This window comes from Zingiber officinale, chromosome 6A (genome assembly GCF_018446385.1).
Source record: "Zingiber officinale cultivar Zhangliang chromosome 6A, Zo_v1.1, whole genome shotgun sequence".
Lineage (NCBI taxonomy): Eukaryota > Viridiplantae > Streptophyta > Magnoliopsida > Zingiberales > Zingiberaceae > Zingiber > Zingiber officinale.
Genome location: NC_055997.1, coordinates 90,591,316 through 90,614,058, shown reverse-complemented (window position 1 = coordinate 90,614,058; position 22,743 = coordinate 90,591,316). Strand labels below are relative to the sequence as shown.

At 38.7% G+C, this 22,743-nt stretch overlaps 1 long non-coding RNA gene across 1 annotated transcript; it reads right to left on the bottom strand.

The window, feature by feature from the left end:
* Positions 1-5,002: 5,002 nt before the first annotated feature.
* LOC121996901 lies at positions 5,003-7,823 on the bottom strand. The gene is made up of 2 exons (XR_006116187.1): positions 5,875-7,823; positions 5,003-5,775 (listed from the first exon to the last, which is right to left on the bottom strand). It is a non-coding gene; the product is annotated as an uncharacterized LOC121996901 (long non-coding RNA).
* Positions 7,824-22,743: the final 14,920 nt, after the last annotated feature.

Below are 22,743 nucleotides of genomic sequence, written 5' to 3'. Positions count from 1 at the left end.
AAAATTATTTTTCTTTTCTTTTTTATTCTCTATTTCGTTTATTCTATTTCTTATTCTCCTCACGCCGAACCCGTGCTATTCCTTCTTCTTCTTCGCCGCGCCTTCTCCTCTCCTCCAGAGCCCTAACTGCACTCGGCGGTTCCCTACTTCTCCTTTGCCGATTCACTTCCTTCTCCTCTTCCTCCATCTCGAGTGCCCTAGCCGACTCCTTTCTTCCCGACGCCTTCTCTGCCCGAAGCCGATCGCCTCTTCCTTCGCCCTTTCTGATTCCTTTCCTCCTTCCCGAGCCGCACCAGGTGCCGCCACTTTGCCCTAGCCGTTGTAGTGAGGGGGAAACCGGTTGATCTCCACCGGATCGCTGGTGCCAGCCAAGGTGTAGCCGACGGTCGCCACTTTTCCGGCCACAAGAAGATTGTATGGAAGCTTCCGGCTGTGTAGAAGCTTGCTGCCATCGCCAACCTAGGGTTTTCGACGGCAAGATTTAGGTGGATTTCCAGCAGCTACTAAATTGCGGCGGCTGCCCTACCTGGCTGAGGATCGACAAGAGAGGTTTGTTGTTAGCTGATCACAGGGGAATTCTGTCATTGTTCACTATAGCCCAAGGTATGTGTCTCCGGTAGTTACTCAATAGCCGGGTATACGGATTTGGGTGAGTCTTGATGTTATTTCATTTCTATAAAGGATGATAATAGTGTGATGTGGATTACGATCTTACCCTAATTTAGTGTCAGAGCTTTTTATTTAGCTAATTATTTTGGATTTAGCTGAATAAAATATACGCATTAATTGGTACAGGATTTGACGCGAGACGAGTATCTCGATTATTGGATTGGACCTTTTCGATCGGAGGCGGGTACCTCTTGACTTATCTTTTATGATATTGTCAATTGGATATGCATAGTATTTTATAGCTACAAGCAATGATCATGTTTGCCTTTAGTGTGTCACGGTTTGATACCCATAGCATGTTCTGTTTTGTCGCTTGTTATGGATCCATGTTTATACCTCGTGATTATTGCCATGAGTACCTTAGTTCTTAGAGTAAGTGACATATCATGCTTTACTGAGTTTAGGATTAGATTCTGGATTTTTATTATTTGGCATGTGTATCTATATTCTTATATCATATCTGATATGTGTACCTAGACCTTTTGCTTTGGTCCATGTATATTGTTGGTACATATTTTATGAAGGTGGATATGTTCAGTACCTAGGTTGTTATATCATAGAGGACCTGTATATCCTAGATCTGTGGATTTGACTTACTGGTACTAGGGTACACATTTTATATATATATGGATTGGTACAGGATATTGCCATGCTTAGTGTCATGCACCATTCGCATGATTGCATACTGTGCGATTGTCGGCTCCATTATTGTTGAGCACATCGCCAGTTACATATATCTGCACACACGATCACTCATGGGTTAGTGGTATATTCAGGTAGGGTGTGTTGCAGCAGGTGCTCTGTCAAGGGCTCCGTTGGTCCACTCATGGGTTAGTGTGACGCAGCGTTGTAGCAGGACAGGTACCCCTCCCCGTCATCGTGTACCGGGAGATGAGAGCATTGAGCTCCCCCATTTATGATTTGGGGTAAGGAGGATAGGTGTACTCCGACAGCATCCTGTCCACTCGGTCACTCATCAGGAGTAGTGATGGTAGAGTGCACGGTTGTCACAGCCTTATCCACTCGGTCTCACCATCATGTGAGAGAGTGGGTGACTAGGACGTATCATTGGCATCATATCATTTATTGCATTTATTTGCTTGTGTTCTTTGCACTTATATGCTGCATTTGGTGGATGCATTTGTTTGACATGCATCTGGGAGGCATATTGTATCCGGTTTGTGACCCTTTTATTACGGATAGGAGTTCACCGTGAGTCTGACTTCCTCGATTACCTTTCAGTTTTGCATTTTTCCTATATATGATTAGGAAGTTGTATTCCATGTTTATTGCTGTTAGATATATCTTACTAGGCATGTCTATTGGTATTCGCTGAGTTGTTGAACTCACCCTCGTTGACACTATATTTTTCAGGTACCAGATTGTTATGGTCGCTTGGGAGTATCCTGGCTACCGGTTCCCACGTCATATCAGAAGACTATAGTTTCCGTTAAGTTTTATTTGTTTTATGTATCAGTGTGTTTAGCTCTGTACTCCGGTTTTGCTTCTGGAGAGTTAATGTTGTTATGTGGTATTTTGTATTGGTTGTTGGTTGTGTAAGCCTAGCCGGCTAGCAGTTTTGTGTTTTGTTTGTATTTGATTTCTGTCATTTTCTATTGTGTTTTGGTTTTGGTACAGCCGAGTGGACTGCTTTACATATAACTGTGTGGCTGTGTTTTTATTGTATCAGCGAGTAGGCTGTATTATAAACTGCGTGGTTGTGTGTATATTCCAGCCGTCTGTGGCTGATGTATATTATGTCTGTAGAAATGCTTCAGATTGTCACTCGTACAGGGGAAGTGCTACCGAAATTTTTTCGGACAAGGACTCCCCCGGAGCGTGACATTACGGCCTCTCATTCAGTACTGAAATAGTAGGATATCAAATTCTGAACAATGCTAATCAGAAGCATCACCAGCAAGTGGAACACTAATAAGTTCTATTCTTTTCTGGTAGTGCACTTTTTCATTTCCAGAATTCCAATCAATTTGTAGTAGCCATGTACTCAAAACATAGGCATCTTTTCCCCCACACTTAGAATTTTGGACATTCTAACTCATCAAGCAATCAAACAAAACTCTCATTGGATGAATGACAAAGCAAATATGGTGGAAGATAAATTTGTTGAATGAAATTTTCAACTAGAATTTGAAGGGAAAAGAAATCAAAGAAGGTAAAGAGATCCTTCATCATGTTCATGCATGCAAATGATATTGTGATTTCAAAAGACCAAAGCAAGTTTTAAAGTTCAATTGTCACGAGCTCATATCATACAATAAGAGAATAAAGTATAAGCTTAAGGTAGTCCTCTCTAAATAATTTTGGCAATCAAACTCAATTAATCGAAATAGAACCTATCACCATACTAATCGATAGTATGTAAGTAAAACATTTAATCATATCCAATGACCTAGAATTTGATGGTCAAACTTAAAAGAACTTTTTCAATTCTTACGGTATCACAACTAGAGATGTTTATTCAAAACCAAATGCTATATAGACCAAACCACATGCAAAGTATGAAAACAAAATGTGAAAGCAAAGTATGATGGTAAAGAAAAGTATGAAGTACAAAAGAAAAGGAAAGAATGGACTCAGTTCCTAGTGATTGAAGGCGGCTCAGGAATAATATCCAAGACGGGAGTGGGATGATCTGAATGGGAATTCTCTCTGGCGGTCGTAGGCGATTCAGTTGGAGCCTCCAATCCAAAGGTAGAATAACTTTAGTTGAAATAAGGACCGCTCCCTCCACCATCGTACCTTTACAAGTCCTTCCGGGTAGTTGAAGGCAGTTTAATTGGAGAATTCACTCTAAGAGCTTGATTATTGTAAATGAAGTTAGGGCCTTCTTTAGCAATGGATTGTATAGTTGTATGATCAGAAGAAATTACCATGTTAGAATGAAACATATAAGATCTAAATATATGCAAATCAAAAGTAGGTGATGAAAGCAATAGTGTGGCCATGGCCTCCACTGCACAAATCCCTGCCCAATCATCTGCATCTGGAGCCGTGGAATGAAATGTTGTTTCGTGCTGCTTGGCACGGATGATTTTTACCATTTCGCGGGATGGGTGAAACCGGCACCGGAGGCGTCCTTATCTCGAGATGCGTCGCAGGCGACGCTGGAGAAGTCACGGGACATCTCCAGCGGCGCTGGAAGCATCGAGACACCTCCGGCGGTACCGAAGGGGTTGCAGGACGGCTCTTGCAGCGCCAAAGGTGTCTCGAGATGCCCTCCGCAACACTTTCAACTCCGCAGGACACCTCCGGCGTCGGGCGACACTATCAACGCCTCCAGACACGTCCCCTAATCCGCTGCGGATGGGCAGCTGCATTTAGGGCAGCGGCGTTTTTTTTTCCAAAGAAAATAAAATTTTCTATTTAATTAATTTAAATAATTCCTAATGTACATGTTTATATTTTAAATAGACTTTTATAAATCCTAATCAAATTATTCTAATAAAATATATAAAAATATATTTAAAACTAAAATAAATTTAATAAATTTTATTAATTACTATTTATTTTTTTTTGTAAATTCTATTTAAAAATTTAAAAATATAATAATTCTGATTTATATTCTAATATTTTTTCATTATTTTATATTAGTTTCAATTTCATTTAAAAATTTAAAAAACATCTTTAAAAATTCTAATTTTTTTAAAATTCTAATAATTTTTTAAAAATTTCTAATAAATTAGATTTATATTCTGATAATTTTTAATTATTTTATATTTTTTTAACTCGATATTTTTTGACTATTTAAAATATATATTATTTAATTAATAATTAATTAATATAAATCTTTGTATTAATTAAATACTTATTATTATAGATATATCAATTTTAATTCAAATTATTGATAAATTAATTTTATTTAAAAAATTATATTTAATTATTTTTTCTAACAATATTAAATTATTTAATAATTGAGAACTTATATAAAATCAATATACAACTTATTTTTATATACACCATAAACATATTTATCTTATAATTACTATATATAAATAAAAATATATCAAAATCGTATAGACACAATACAATACCGAAACTGTATCGTTCCGATCTGAGACTGAAATTTTGACACGGATCGAAATTTTACACCTTGTCTGAAACATCAGCAACTTCATCAAGAATTGTACAGGCATCATCATCAAACTCTTCCACACTAACAACAACAATATTTTTATCCAAAGCCTCACATGCATCAGCAACGTTTGTATCTGCGATATCTATACTCTCATCAACAAATGCAACAGCATCTTCAACAATATCTATAACATTAACATTCTCAACCAATATTTTGCATGCGACATCATCCAAATCATCAACAAAATATATATATATATATATATATATATATACACACAATATCATCTAGATTTTTGCATGCATCACTATCACCATCAAAATTGCCATCAGTTACAACTTCATCATCCTGACACAAAGAATCAGAGGAGTCTTGTATAGTAGAAGAATCCAATATAAGAATATTACTGACTCTACAATCCCTCTCTTCAAGCATGTTGATACCTTATGAATGGTTTCTGAAGGAAGTTGCTTGTAGTTGGCTAAGTGAAGATGTAATCTGATCCATCTATCGCTCCAAGCTCTGAACAATCACATCATTTCTCTGTTGATATTGCTGCAGATTAACTTGTTGTTGTTCCATTTGTGCTGAAATTTGTTGTGAAATTTGTTGTTGCATATGCTCCTCCAATTTCTATGTAGACGACTTTGGTTTGGACGGCTAGACTTGCTGTGACTTGTTTGAAACTGGGTTGTTCTGAAATCCAAATGGAGTTTGATATGTTGGAAAAACTATGCATTCTGTTGTTCTGTGTCCCATACTTGAAATTTTGATCCTCTCTTCAATCACGAATATGAGTATTGGGAACTGGATCGTACATGCCATACTGTTAGAATTGGTAGTACTGTGACTGCTAGATACTTGAAACATAGGCCTCATTAACATTTCTGACAACCATTTGTCTGTTTCCAAATTGTTGTGAATTAACAGCCATGATCTCTATGAGTTCTCTAGCCTGAGTAGGAGTTTTGTTGATTAGAGTCCCTCCACTAGCTACATCAATCATATTTCTGTTCATGGAAAGTAATCCTTTATAGAAGTATTGAATAAATAGCTAATCGTTAATCTCGTGTTGAGGACAACTAGTACAAAATCTTTTGAATCTTTACCAATACTCGTATAAAGTCTCCCTTGAAAGTTATTGGATCCCACATATGCTCTTCCTAATAGCTACAATCCTCGATGCCGTAAAGAACTTCTCCAAGAATGACCTCTTCATTTCATACCAGCTAGTTATAGAACCAGAGGGAAGACCGTACAACAAATATTTTGCTAAATCTACCAGTGAAAATGGGAATTCCCGAAGTTTGATGTCTTCTTTTGATATGCCATGCGGCTTCATGGTATAGCACACCATATGAAATTTCTGCAGATACCTAATAGGATCCTCTATCAAGACCATCAAGTTTTGATAACAAATATAGAATTCGCCATAATTTTAAGTCCGCATCTAACTCAGAATACTGGATGCAGAAGGATTGATAAGTCACATCTAGCACCCAAAACTCCTTGAGATTTTTGCCATTATTGTTCACCATATTGTCTACAAGATCTGAGGCAAGAAGTCCCTGCTGATAGTATACATCCATGGCACACAAAAGAAAGTTCCTATTCTTATCATGAAACACTGAAACAAACAAAATTACAAGACACAAAACATACAGAACAAAGCACATGGATATAATAAAATTAAGCCCTGACAATTTTTTTTTCAAATTTTTGTGAAGAATAGAAAAACAATCCTAAGATTTATCAAACACCATTATAACTCCCCTGCAACAGAGCCATTGATAATCAGCATGTCGTACCACGATATCAAACACAATTCATTTACCGAACTCTACACTAATATAGCATAGAGATGACTCAGTTCGTCTCTCACAAGGAATATAATGGTAAACTTAGGATCCAATTTTATTGCTTTTTTTTGTTATGGAAATGTAGGTTTGGGTTTTGGGACTAAACCGAACAAATAAAGAGCAATGCATGTAATGAAATCTAACCCTAATAAATAAAAGACAGTGTGACTGTAAACTATAATTGAAAGGAAATTAAAGAAAAACACAAAGCAAACGTTAAATGAAACTAAGCATGAAATGAAACATAAGACAATTAACAAAAACTAACTAATCTAACCTAATGACATCCAAATGAAGAACAAACATCCAATTAAACAAAAACATAGCTGGAATGAAATGAATTGAAATGCATTGACACAAATACAAGTAACAAGAATGTAAGAGGCATTCTTCAAAACATAGTGAGAATCAAGTAATTCAACCCTAATGCATGCAAACTAAAACAAGGGAGGATAACTTCGTTACAATTCAACAATCAACAAGACATACACAAAAGAAAACAAACCAACGCATCACTAAGGTGCTGCTGCCCGGAACTGCCGAATGGATGATATGTGGCTGGATTTGATGAAGCCGGAGTTGTGGGATTGCCGGAATGAGGAAATGATTCCCAGAAGTGGAGAGCTCTTCTCTTCTAACCTGAAAAGGAGAGGTGGCCGTGGAATCGCCAGAAGAGGGCTGACGGGAAGAGGAGCTGAATCTCCGGATGATGAAGGGGCTTCTCCTCTTCTAACCCGAAGAGGGGAAGGGGCTGCCGGATCTTCCCTTCTAACCCGAATAGGAAGATGGCCTGATGATGAAGGATGAAGGAGCTTCCTCTCTTCTAACCCGAAGAGGGGAAGGGGAAGGCTTCGGTTCCTCCTCTTCTAACCCAAAGAGTAAGATGTGGATGGTGCAGTGGAGGCCGGCGATGGAGATGATGGTGGCGTCTGGCTTCAAGCTCCCTTGTTTGCCTTCTTCCATGAGACGAGGGAGGCGACGTCCAAATCTGATCGGGGAATCAGAGTCGGGGAAGATGAGGTGAGAAATGGTGGAAGGAGATGGTCGGGCGGCCGGCGGTAGATGGAGGAAGGATTAACTGCCTACCGATGGAGATGAAGTGGCAGCGTCGGAGATGAGATTCGCGATCCCCGGAACCTCCGTCAAATTAGGGATGAATATTGTACTTCTTTACGGATAAATATACGAGCGAATAAAAACACCCATTAATGTCAAATTATCAATTATCATAATTCTATTGCATAAGAAAGTTCATAAATTATAAATCATCTTGTGCTCTGAACTCATTTTTGATATTTTTAGTCACAAACTCAAAACTTAAAAAATCTCAAAGTTTGTGGCATTATGCCAAGTTCCAAGGTGTTGGTTATACAATCAACTTACACATCATAAATTGAAGGTTTTAAAAATATTTTTGGTGTTATAGAGACATGTTACAAGTTGTTTCAATGCCAATTTTTATGGCCCCATTTGGAAGTGATTTGAGTCTTTTTTTGAACAAGGATCACAAGAAACTTATGCATTGACCCAATGGCTCTTGGGGCACGGTGTGATGATAAGAGATAAGGATAATGCTCGTGCAATTAGGAATGGAGGCAAGGGCGATAACAATGTCCTCCCTCAAATTTTTAGCGCAAGAGGGGTAGGGATTTTGAAATTTGGGGGTGAATTGGGGTAACGAAGTAACGACACGACCACATCTCCTTAACGTAAATATATATCTTTCGTCTCTCCCAATATAAAATTCCTGGCTATATCCCTACATGCAACGAGAGTTCAAATCTCACGTTGGACATTTTTGAACGCTCGCAGTGTTCAAATCATTGATGACGCAAAGGTGCATGTCAGGACCCACTTGTGTTTCCCGAATTTGTCTAGTACTAACCAATTCGTGAGACCGGGTTATCCACTTTTAAGACTAGTTGGATCCAATACCTAGATAACTGGATATAAAAAAAAAAAAGAAAGAAATCCCTTGGGATTTAATATTAGTGTATGAAGCAAATTAGTTTTACAAATTAGCTTGCGATATATGTAATTCTTTTATTTATTATTTTAACGTAAGTCTTCTCCAAATGTTAAAAATCATGAATCTATTTATAGGTGCAAGCTGATTTTAGCTTTGCACCCTAAAACTTAATCCACAAAATGGGCACAAGCACATTTCCTATCAAATTGCAAGTCAAATTTTGAGAAATCATAAGTTTTTTGAATTTTTTTAACTTTAAAAGAGTAGTAACATTGTAAGGTCAGCTAGTTTTGAATGTTGGTATTGGGAGTTTAAAATTTTCAAATGGAAGTTCAATGCTTTTAGGACAAAGATAAGTTAGGTGCTTTTTGATGTTGTTGATTTTTTTTACTTGAATTGGCTTATGACCGTTTCCCTATAGATGGTGACAATAAGCATAAAGATCGAAAGATTGGACTGTGTAAGATATTACAGAAGAGTAATGACAATGCATAATAGTTGCATCTTCCTAGTCACTTAAAGACTTTTAATGTATTCAATGTGAAGCACTTGACTCATTCGGAGGATGCTAATTTGAACTCAAGGATGAGTTCTTTTTAATTTGGGATGATAATGTGTGTACTTGGTATACACTTTTATCCATATTTTAATACACATTTACTTATATTTCTTGATTATATTTTATGTTGTTGCATCCTATTTTATCATTATTTCAGCATTATTGCCTCCTTTTTTTGGAGATCTTCTCTTTGCCATTTTCTAATTAATAGATTGCGATTTGGAGAATAAATGGAGACAAAACACACCTCGGAACTACACCAAGAAGAAGTATAGGTCGGTTGTGCCTCCCCAAGTCAAAAGCTAAGACATGGTTGTGGCCCTTGGCAAGGCCATATCCCCTATATTCGAGAGCCCTGTGTCGTCTAGAGACCAAAAGAGGCACAACCTTGTGGATCTACACGATCGTGCCTCCCATGCTATGAAGAAGACATGTCATGGTCGTACACCATGGCACAATCATGTCTCTAAACGAGCAAAGAACTAGACCCAGCAGAAGCTAGTAGGGAGGTGGTTGTGTGAATCTACACGGACGTGACTCCCTTGACTTGAAGAACAAGGACACAGTTGTGCTCAGAGATATGGTCATGTCTTATTTGGCCTAGAATTTCAAGACAAGGCTATGTTTAGGGACATGACTATGCTTCCTCGGATCTGAACTCCTGAGACCCAACCGTCCTAAGTTGGCATGGTCGTGACATAACCCATGTCTTATGCGATCGTGTCGCAACTATAAATAGGGGAGTTCTTCTCCCTTTGAGGGGAGAGGAGAGTTTTTCCTTGGGGAAACTTAAAGTCAGGATCCACGCTTCATCCATGCCATACTCGAAGATTTGAGGCAATTTTCTGATATTTCTATCTTCTCCAGACGCAAGGATTGGATCCAAAGACCTGACATCACGCTTGGATAAGGTTTCCTTCTCTCTTATCTCTTGAATTTCTTGGGAAGCTTATAATCTTAATGCCTTTGGATTCAATTGCCCTTGTCATGAAGTAGATCCACTTGTTATAGAATTAATGGAGTAATTGTAATGTAAGATTGATGTGAATTCTATGAATTTTCCAATTTTCCTTCTAATGACATGTTTATATCTTGTATCCATTTGATTAAATGTGTGTGTGATGTACTTGTGTTTAATTGATTAGATGTATAGATAAATCACCCCATAAAGGGAGAGCCCTAGATCGTATGACTAGGGGCCCATGAGAGGGGGTATCCTTTTGACCGGACTTTCAAGGGCATCGTCTTGAAAGGGAAGGTAATTTTCTACACGGAAGATCGTAATTAGGCTTAATAGGTTATTCCTTATTCTATGTTAATAGGTGTATTGTATAATCTAGGATCATATGACCAGGGATTCCTATGTGACAAAGGGTAATCTTTTAATTGAGTATCCTAGGTCATCTCTACTACCTAGGGACATCAGGTATTCAAGAGAGCAACACTCCGATATGACCATCGAGGAGAGGGTCAGGATTTAGTTAGACTTCCTACCTAGCATAAGAATAGATGATAAGAGATGGGCAATCCATAACACATTGATTAACACTACAATGAAAATGAACCCCTGAACACTCATCTTAACCTGTTTTCCTTAAAACTCTCTTTCTCTCTCTTTTACTTCCTCACTTTTAGTTTGTAAGACTTCAACTAATATTTTGATCGTCTAGCTAGCTAGCTGTAAGAGTTTACTAGTGCTCATCAATCCCTATGAGATCGATATTTTATTACTGACAATGTAATCATGCACTTGTGATAACGTAGCAAGTTTTTTGCACAGTTGCCGGGGTGTTTGACATTAGTGACGAACACTTAAGTTACACTAGACATTGTAAATATTTCTTTTTACATTTCATTTTCTTTTTGTACATAATTTGCACTTTCATTTCTTTTTAATTTTGCACATTGAATACTTGCAACTTCAATTTTGTGAATAATTGTTCAAGATGGTTCATAAGCATCTAAGATACTATGCAACTCCTAAGTCAACAAAGGGAGTGGGACCCATTAAGCTACCAGAGATTCATGCTCCTAATTTTTGTATTGATCTAGCATTTATCTCTAAAATTCAAGAAAATTAATTTGGAGGATTAGATTCATAAAGTTCTTACCAACATCTTATGGAGCTCTATGGATATTGCAACACAATGAAATATGAAGGGGGTTCTTACAGACACTATTATATTGATGGTCTTTCCTTTTAGCCTCAGAGATGCTACAAAGATTTGGTTAAATACACTGCCGACTAGGAGTATCAAGACTTGGGATGAATTAAAGCAGAGATACTTAAAAAAGTATTTTCCCCAAGATAATGTTGGTGCTGGAATCACTAGCTAATCAAACTTATGTTTTTGATATTTGGCAAAGGTTCTAAGTTAAGCTGTGTTGAGATATAACAAGTCTAACTGAGTATGCAAGGTAAACATCAAACACAAACACCAAGATTTTACTTGGTTTGGAACCTGTAGCGACTCCTACTCTAAGGGCCTCACGTAAGAGTGTTTTAGTTGGGTAATCTACTATCAGTTCGAAAATTACAAGTATAAAAACTGAAGTACAATGATTTATATTTTTAGTGCAACAATAAATGTATACCAACAACTTTTCAAATCTGGAAGGTCATGCTTTTGGTCGTCGGAGACGCATCACTCGGTATCCAAATTTCAATCGTCGGAGTCGCGTCACTGAGTAGCAGGTTCGGCTTGTAGAGCAATACGTAGTAGAAAGATCGCAAAGAGAAGTGTATCATGCATCAATTCGTGACCTGCTTATATAGGGTCTTTGAAACGCCTTCAAGCTCATTGGAAGGCACCTTCAGCGAACTCTTATCCCCCCAATCTCGGTCGTCGATAAACTTCGCTGCGGTTGCTGATTATCCACCCAAAGGCGCCTCCAAGCTCCATGGAAGGCACCCTCCCTCCATCCAGCATCCAAGGCGGCTTCAGCATCCTTAGAAGGCACCTTCTGCCCTGCTTCCTGCGCAGCTGCAGCCAAGGCGCTTGAGCCACCTCCAATAGCCCCGGAGGTGCTTCGGGCACTGTTCATCTGAGCTAAACATGCCCAATTCGCTTCCTGTAAACTAGGTTAGTCTAAGAAACCAACCATACCCTGCAAAACAAAGTTAACACAATATAGATGTGAAAAATAAAGCTTTTGACTGTCTCTGGACTACCTAGTTCTGACTTTGGATTTCATCTCCAGAAATCCTAGGTTGAACCGATGCCTACTGTTCCCTCATCAGGGAACGCGCCCTCACCTACTCCACTTAGGAGAAGTTACTTGTTTCCATATTAATCCTTTAGACCAACTAGACTTTTGCTCAGCATTTGAAGCTTGCGATTTTCATGCTGGATGTTCGCTCCACGACCCGTCCAGACTTTCACTCGATTCATGACACCAGGATTTCAAGTTAGAGTCCCAGACTCTAGGATTTTGCCCGAAGCACTCGACCCGCCAAGACTTTCCGCCTAGAGTTACCACCCCCCAGGACCTAGAATTACCACTCCCTAGGATTTTTTATTTGTCTAACCGCAGTTAGAACTTTTCCTCATCTAGGGTTACTACCCCTACGACCTAGGGTTACAACCCTCTAGGGTTTTCCACTTGCCTAGAATCTACTAGAACTTTTACCTAAGAACACTTAGAACTTTTCCTACAATCTCATTCAAACTTGTTAGATCACAAGACAACTTAAATTTGGACCCTTTGACATAATCAAAACTCAAGTTCGATCATCTTGTGCTCTCTGCACCAACTTATTACACTCTTTGTCGGAGATCTACTCTTGTTTCATTTTCTATCAATAGGACATATTTTTGGAGCAAAAATGGTGTGAAACGCACTTTAGAGAGACCAAAGAAGTAGAGTAGAGTTTTGGTTGTCTGAAACCACACAACTGTGTCCCTTCTCTTGTGGCCAAGCAACACACGGCTGTGCCAAAAGGCACGACCATGCCATTCATCTAGAGAAGAAGAAGAAGCACACGGTCATGCCAAAATGCACGACCATGCCAATTATCCAGAGAGGAGGAAGAACCTAGTCATGCCAAAATGCATGGTCGTGTCGAACAACCAGAGAAGAAGAAGACCCCGGTCGTGCCAAAAGGCACGGTCATGCCTCTCTAAGTAGAATGACAGCAGAGTTTGGCAGTGCAAATGAGGTACGACCATGGCATGGGCGGTGCCCAGCTCTATTTAAGGGGAGGTCTTCCCCTTCTTTAAGGGAGGAAGGTTCTCTCCTTTGGAAGATCCATCTTGGATGAGATTTATGCCCTCTCCACACTCCGTTCGATGATCTAAAGCCATTTTCATCATTTCCTTGACTCCAGAAGCAAACGATTAGATCTGAAGATTACTCAATGCATCGGATAAGCTTATCTTCCCTTCCCTTCATCTCTTTAGATTGAGTTTAGATGCTTACAATTTTATTGTCTTTGGATTCTTTCTTCCTTATTATGGAGTATATTGCATTGTTCTAGGATTAAAAGAGTAATTATGATGTAGGATTGATGTAAACTCTTGGATTTGTCAATTTTCTTTCTCTATGACATTGTTTATGCCCTGTAATCATTCAATTAAATGTGTGTGTGATGCGTTTATGCTTAATTCTTATATTTGGTTGAATGACTGTGTGGATTTGTTCACCCCATAGAGGGGATGCTCCAGATCATATGACTGGGAAACCTTAATGATAAGGGTAATCCTTTAACCGAACATCTAGAGCATCGCCTTGAAAGGGGGAGCAATTCTCTACAAGGAGGTGTAGAATTATGCTTATTGGGTTGTTTTTATATTCATACTATCTAGTGTTTGGTGTATTCTTATGGATGTATGACTGAGGCTGACAGGGGTAACCCTTAAACCAGACTCCATATGAACCATTTCCATTATATATCATTGGATGTAAATAGAAATGACACTCTGACGTGGCCACCATGGGAAAATGTCAGTACCGACATGAGCCTCTAACATGTGCATAGGAATAGAGGATTGATAATTGGTGATTCTTAGTTTATTGATTAGTGTCACAATGAAATCTGTAACACCCACTAAGCTTTTAAGATAAGCATATGAATGTAGGATTTTGCCTTAGAAAAATAAAAGGAAGTGGGTTGAAGCAAAAAGAAATAAAATGAAATAAAAAGAAGAGGAGGTCAAGGATTGAACCTTGAACCTCTTATATTATAATTTATAGAATTAATTAGTAGAAACCAATTGGGATAGAGAGAAGATATTGATAGCAAAGGAGGGAAACTCATGATAAGGGTGAGAGTAAAAGTTAGCCAAAAGAAAACAAGAAAAGAGCAAGAGAAAGGCAACTTGCCTTCCTTCCTTCTCTCCCTCTTTCTCTCTTCTCTTGCCGAAAATAAAAGAGGCTAATTAAGGGGATTCATTCCCCCTTATTTCACCATGAATGATGAGGATAAATAAATAAATAAAAATAAAAAGAAAATAGAAAAAAAGGCTAAGGGAGAAGGAAAGCAAAAACTAATTTTGCTACTTCTTCCTCCTTAACATAAAAGGGAGCAAGTAAAGAGAAGAATTCTAATTTTTCTCTCATTTCTCTCATTCTACCCTCTCCATCACCGAGAACCTCAGTCCCCTCTCCTCCATCTTCGGCCCCAAGCCAAGGTTTTCTCCTAAGAAAACCTAAGATACAAGGAGGACTTAACAAGAGAAACAAGGGAAGGGAACTAGAAGAAGAGGCTACTTCTTCCATCACCATACCTTAGATCCACAAGCGAAAAGGATGTAAGCTTCCCCTCACCTGTGGTACAAGGCTTTTTATGTGATTTTTGGATTTTATGAGGATTAGAAAACCTAGAATAGAATTTAAGAAAATTCGGCCAAAGAAGAGTTTCAAATCTAGGAAGGTTTAAACAAGTCCTAATTTCGTGATATTTTTCTATGCTATGTAGGAAGGTTTTCCTTCATGTTTTTATACCTATATGATGCTTGGTCAGAGGAGTACCTAACCCTAGAATTTTGGCCAAAAATGTTTTAAAGAGGTTAGGGAAATCATTGTTTAACCAAACTAGTACAAGATTCCCTCCATGAATTACTAAGGATCTTTTATTGATTTTTCTTGCTTGAAAGTTACTTGGAACCAAAGGAAATCCCCTCATATGTTTCGGCCAAGAAAAGAGCTTAGGGTTAGGAAGACCTTTAAATTTAAGTAACCATGTTTATATGATAGAATATAGAGTTCTCTTAAAGAATTGCATGCTAGAAATTCATGAACTCTTCATTAAGATTTTCGGCCATGTTAAGATGGATAGCTTAGGAAAGCTTAAGCAAAATTTTAACATGCTCAAGACCTCTGTGATATTAAGATATGAAAGTGGTTTAATGCTCCCATGCTTAATTAGGGTATAGAGAATTTAGTTACATGATATATGACTTGTAAGGTCACAAGGGTCCTAGCTTATTATGAACCAAATTTGTATATGATGTTCTTAGTAATTTTTGCCATGAAACTTACTTAGGTTTTCCATGCTTTAGGACACTTAAAACCTAGTTTAGAGAATGGTAGGTTTCGGCCATGAGGAAAAATAAAAGAAAAAGGAAAGAAACTTAAAGCCTAAGACACAATGCACATGTATGTTTATTATGCTTGTCTTTATACATGCTATGAAACTTGTATGATTTCCTATGCTTTTAGGCTATTTGAAGCAAAGTTAACCACTGATGGGTCTCGGCCAAGTAGGGTTTAAATGACCTAGAGGCCTTAGAATTGAAACCAATTGAGTTAAAAATGCTTCTTATGGAAATATGATAATGTGTTGATTGTGTCACATGCTTGTATAATTTTTCCATGACCTAAATGGACCATTGTAGGTCTCGGCCATGAAGGGATAGATGCCCTAGAAACCCTAGAACAAAAATTAAATATGCTCATGTCACTCTACATGAAATATGATAAGTAGAAAGCCAAAGTTCTCATGCTATATGTTGCTTAATGACCTAAAATGAGGCTAGGGTAAGTTTCGGCCATACCCTTTGTATGATACCTTATTATGAATTTATACAAGATGTTAGTTCAAGTTCACATGCTTGTATGCTTGTTTTAGCCCTAATGAATACTTGTGAAATTTTGGCCATGACATATGTTAAGGGCTTGAAGAACTTAGGAATTAGCTCAAATATGATTACTATGTTACTTGGAAGAAAAATGCTATAAATATGGTTTAAGGTTTCCATGCTTTCATGACATTTGGGACCTTGTTTCACACCTGATAAGGTTCAGCCACATGAAGTTTAGGGACTTGGAGAACTTAGAAACCAAGTTAATCATGCTTATAATGCTTCCTATGAAATTGATGTGATGATAATTTAGGTTCCACATGCTTGGAGGTTATTTTTACCTAAATTGAGATCTAAGGGGGTTCGGCCATGATAAGAACCCAAGGGATTAGGAAGCTTAGAATCCAAGTTAACTATGTTACCATGTTTCTTATGATAGTATAATCACATGATACACCCTTATGCTTAAACATGTATGCTTGTGATTCATACTTTCCATGATATGACATGTGCTAGAAATATGCATGCTTTTATGATATGCTATGTGGATAGAAATATGCATGCTTTTATGATATGCTATGTGGTGAAAATATGCATGCTTTTATGATATGCTATGTGGTGAAAATATGCATGCTTTTATGACATGATGTATGCCTAAGTGATGCATACTTTTATGACATGATGTATGCCTAAGTGATGCATACTTTTATGATATGATGTATGCCTAAGTGATGCAAGTGATGCATACTTTTATGATATGATGTATGCCTAAGTGATGCATACTTTTATGATATGATGTGTGCCTAAGTGATGCATGCTCTTATGATGTGTGATATGTATAAGTATGACATGTACTTTACTTTATATGGCTTGTACCAAGGGTGGGCTCCATAAGCGCCCCGGGGTCGATGGAATAAGACTCGGGCCTCGTTAGGGATGAGCTCCTAAGTGCCCCATGGTCGATGGAGTAAGACTCGGGCCTAGTATGTTTGCCTTGTAGGGTTTAAGACTTGCTACCTTGGACCTACATAGGTTGCGCGCAATATGTAAGTGGTACATAGCCGGGATCCCCTTTAAGTTGATAGTATGTTCAAGTATATATGTAAGAAGAAATGATTTTAAGGATCATGAGACATACACATGTTTTTCGGATACATGTTTTCAAAATCATATTGCATATACCTTATGATCATGTTGTGATGATGCTATGATTTATGATATGTCATGATTAGATATGATTATGTTATGTTTCATGTTATGCTTGATATGCCATGCTACCTTATGATGATGCTATGATATGCCATGATTAGATATGATTATGTTATGTATCATGCTATGCTTTAAGAGATGATATGCCATGACTAGTTATGATTTTGTTATGTTGCATGATATGCTTAAAGAGTATGATATGTTATGCCATGACTAGTTGAGATCATGTTATGCTGAGATATTCTTTGATCATGTGATGATTTTCGGTTTTAGTGAGTAGGAAAGGAACTTACTGAGCCATGAGCGCTCATAGCTTACTTTCCTTGTACCACAGATAAAGGAAAAAGCTGGATGAGCTAAAGGAGCAGCAGGAGAGGCAAGGAGATGTGTGTGGCGGTGGCTAGGCAACCAAATAAGAACCTGCTTTAAGAACTTTTTAAGAATTACGCTTTGGTTTCGTTAATTGTAGTACTATATGGGTGACTTGATGTTATGTTTCTATTTATCTTGTTATCATGTTATGGAAACCATATTAGTGTAGTTCGGATTTGAAAACAAAAGAAAAGTTCTATTAAACTAAGAAAAAAATTATTTTAAGTCTTCCGCTGTAATATGTACGTAGAGTATCATAGCCCCGTCCCTTAGGGTTAGCAGGGAGGGCGGGCGTTACAGGTTGGTATCAGAGCCAAAGTTATTGCCAGCTCACTACACACACATCAAGCCTCCGACCTGCCGCTCCAAGTAAGAATGCTTACGTTTAATTTTCTTGTTATATGTTGATGCTTAATTTTCATGTTATATAACTTATGCTTTATTTATTTTTCTTCCTTGTTATATTGTCTATGCATTATTTTCTTTGCTACATTGCTTATGCTTTATTTCCTTATGTTATACTGTTTGTCACTCTATTCCTTATTTTTCCTTGTGTTCTTTTTTTTTTTTATGCTTTAGTTTCATGTTTTGCTTGTTTATGTTTGATGCTTTATTCCATGCTTTTAGTTATAATTTAGATTAGGATTACGTATTGGTAGCTTAGGAATAATACCAGAAAAAATAGATAGAAACAAAACAGTACGTTAGACGTGCTAGAAACGATAATCACTTACACTAGTCTGTTTGTCCTTATTTAGATAAACATGGTTAGGACGCGCAATGCCCGAACCGGAGGGACAGTGACACCACCAGACCTGACACAGGTAGTCACAGACCTCCAACATTAAATCGCGGAACAACAACAGCTGATCACTACCTTAATGGGTGAGCAAGGCAACCCAGTTACCCCACCGGCAAATCAGAATGCACTACCGGTTATACCTACAGTCGCGCCAGTGCCCCCGGCAGCTCCTACTCCGATGGTCCGACAAGAGGCCTATCTGATTCAGTGGCAAAGGCTCAAGCCGGAAGCATTCTCGGGAAACTGCGAACCATGGGATGCACAAGCATGGCTCAAGACCGTGGAAAGCATAATGGAACTACTGGATTGGCCTGAACACGAGAAGGTCAAATGCGCGTCGTTCTGCCTTACCGGAGATGCCCGGATGTGGTGGGATAGAGTAAAGGCGAAAAGACAAATAAACCAAATGCAGTGGACGGATTTTGAGACAGAGTTCTTAGAGGAATTCTTCCACATGCAAGTGACCAACAAGCACTATGATGAGTTCACTGAGTTCCGGCAAGGTGATCTGTCAGTTAACGAAGCCGTCAAGAGGTTCAATCGCCTAGCACGACTGTGCCCAGAACTGATCCGTACTGAAAAAGAAAGGGTTCGATTAATGTTAAAGATGCTCTGACCCGAGATAGCCCTGAACGTAGCCGGCGGAGTTAATAGACCGCAGACTGCAGAGGAGCTAGTCAGCAGTGCCCTAATTACCGAGCACTACCAGAAAGCAATGAACAAGGGCATGAACCAAGCACTGACTGGAGGACAAAAATCGCACAATACCAGAACTGACTAGAAAGGAAACTCAAGTGGAAAGAGGAAACAGTGGAATAAAACAAAAGGTGGTCCGGCCAATAAGCAGACCAAGTACCCTCAGTGTGCCACATGTGGGAAGATGCATCCTGGAGTATGTCTCCTAAGTACCATAAAGTGCTATAACTGCGGAAAGGAAGGCCATCTAGCGAGAAATTGCCCAACTCAACCTCAGGCACCACCTCCGCAGAATTTTTAGAACAGGAGTGCCCCCGCACAGCTTCACCAGATGCAAGCTGCCATAGAAGGGACTTCAATCAGCCAAGGAAGATTGGAAGCCCCTCCCGCTATGACGAACGCCAGAGTCTACTCTCTCGCTCAGGATGACGTGGCGAACGCCTCTACTGTCATCACAGGTCAGCTATCTAATTTTAGTCAGTATGCTAGAATTTTTTTATTCAATGCTGAAAGCGAACTGATGAGGGAATCCATCGAGAAACTGAAACATGTTTCGTATCCGTTAGTTGAAACCATGTCCGGACGACTCTCTACCCTCACCATAACACCAACGTTATTTGAGACATGTTAGAGAAGCAAACCAGGGACTCGAGCCTTCAAAGAATTAAACAAGAGACCATAGGAGGAAAGAATGACGGGTTCGGTATCGCAGACGATGGAATATTATACCTCAGGGATCGATTATGTATTCCAGAGGATCCAGAGTTGCGAAAGAAGATACTGGAAGAAGCCCATACAACGCCTTATGCAATGCACGCGGGTTCCACTAAGATGTACCAGGACCTGAAAAAGAAATTTTGGTGGTCCGGTATGAAAAGAGAAGTGGCTCAGTACGTTAGTACTTGTCTGACCTGCCAAAGGGTAAAAGCTGAACACCAGAGACCCGGCGGATTACTACAACCTGTCCAAATTCCAGAATGGAAATGGGAAGAAATCTCCATGGATTTCATTTCAGGTCTACCCAGGACGACAAACGGATATGATGCTATATGGGTGATCGTGGACAGATTGACGAAGTCTGCACACTTTTTGGCGATTAAGATGACTTATTCAACTGAACAACTAGCTCAGATATATGTTAAGGAAATCGTCAGATTACATGGTATCCCTAAGACCATTATTTCTGATAGAGACGGACGTTTTGTCTCGCACTTTTGGGAGTGCGTTCAGAAGGCCCTCGGCATGAAGTTGTTATTTAGTACAGCTTTCCACCCTCAGACCGATGGGCAAACCGAAAGAGTGAACCAAATATTAGAAGATATGTTAAGAGCTTGTGCCTTGGACTTCAAGGGAAGCTGGTGCCGATATTTATACCTGGCAGAATTCGCCTACAATAATAGTTACCAAGCTACTATTAAAATGACACCTTACGAAGATCTGTATGGGAGGAAGTGTAGATCCCCTATATGCTGGTATGAAAGTGCTGAAAAGAAGGAAATGGGGTTCCGAACGGAACTTATTGATGACACCACCCGAGCTATACAGAAGATTCGCCAACGAATAGAAACTGCTCAGAGTCGGCAGAAGAATTATGCCAATAAACGGCGCAGGCCGCTAGAATTCAACATTGGAGATTTGGTATTCCTTAAGGTATCCCCCATGAAAGGGATAATGAGATTCGGAAAGAGAAGCAAATTAAGCCCCCGATACGTAGGACCGTACCGGATTTTAGAAAGAGTGGGCCAAGTCGCATACAGACTAGAACTACCTCCAGACATGGCAGCCATTCACAATGTGTTCCATGTATCGATGCTCAAGAAGTGTACTCCCAGCACAGATCAAGTAATTGAGCCACAGTCGGTACAGGTTCAAGAGGACCTAAGTTACGAAAGTAGACCTATTCAGATCTTGGACCGAGAAGTCAGGAGGTTAAGGAACAAAGAAATACCCTTAGTAAAGGTTCTATGGCGGAATCAACGATTTAAAGAAGCCACCTGGGAACGCGAGGACGATATGAAACTAAAGTACCCGGAGCTATTTTAAAGTTCGAGGACGAACTTTTTATGAGGTACGGGGTACTGTAACACCCACTAAGCTTTTAAGATAAACATATGAATGTAGGATTTTGCCTTAGAAAAATAAAAGGAAGTGGGTTGAAGCAAAAAGAAATAAAATGAAATAAAAAGAAGAGGAGGTCAAGGATTGAACCTTGAACCTCTTATATTATAATTTATAGAATTAATTAGTAGAACCCAATTGGGATAGAGAGAAGATATTGATAGCAAAGGAGGGAAACTCATGATAAGGGTGAGAGTAAAAGTTAGCCAAAGGAAAACAAGAAAAGAGCAAGAGAAAGACAACTTGCCTTCCTTCCTTCTCTCCCTCTTTCTCTCTTCTCTTGCCGAAAATAAAAGAGGCTAATTAAGGGGATTCATTCCCCCTTATTTCACCATGAATGATGAGGATAAATAAATAAATAAAAATAAAAAGAAAATAGAAAAAAAGGCTAAGGGAGAAGGAAAGCAAAAACTAATTTTGCTACTTCTTCCTCCTTAACATAAAAGGGAGCAAGTAAAGAGAAGAATTCTAATTTTTCTCTCATTTCTCTCATTCTCCCCTCTCCATCACCGAGAACCTCAGTCCCCTCTCCTCCATCTTCGGCCCCAAGCCAAGGTTTTCTCCTAAGAAAACCTAAGATACAAGGAGGACTTAACAAGAGAAACAAGGGAAGGGAACTAGAAGAAGAGGCTACTTCTTCCATCACCATACCTTAGATCCACAAGCGAAAAGGATGTAAGCTTCCCCTCACCTGTGGTACAAGGCTTTTTATGTGATTTTCGGATTTTATGAGGATTAGAAAACCTAGAATAGAATTTAAGAAAATTCGGCCAAAGAAGAGTTTCAAATCTAGGAAGGTTTAAACAAGTCCTAATTTCGTGATATTTTTCTATGCTATGTAGGAAGGTTTTCCTTCATGTTTTTATACCTATATGATGCTTGGTCAGAGGAGTACCTAACCCTAGAATTTCGGCCAAAAATGTTTTAAAGAGGTTAGGGAAATCATTGTTTAACCAAACTAGTACAAGATTCCCTCCATGAATTACTAAGGATCTTTTATTGGTTTTTCTTGCTTGAAAGTTACTTGGAACCAAAGGAAATCCCCTCATATGTTTCGGCCAAGAAAAGAGCTTAGGGTTAGGAAGACCTTTAAATTTAAGTAACCATGTTTATATGATAGAATATAGAGTTCTCTTAAAGAATTGCATGCTAGAAATTCATGAACTCTTCATTAAGATTTTCGGCCATGTTAAGATGGATAGCTTAGGAAAGCTTAAGCAAAATTTTAACATGCTCAAGACCTCTGTGATATTAAGATATGAAAGTGGTTTAATGCTCCCATGCTTAATTAGGGTATAGAGAATTTAGTTACATGATATATGACTTGTAAGGTCACAAGGGTCCTAGCTTGTTATGAACCAAATTTGTATAT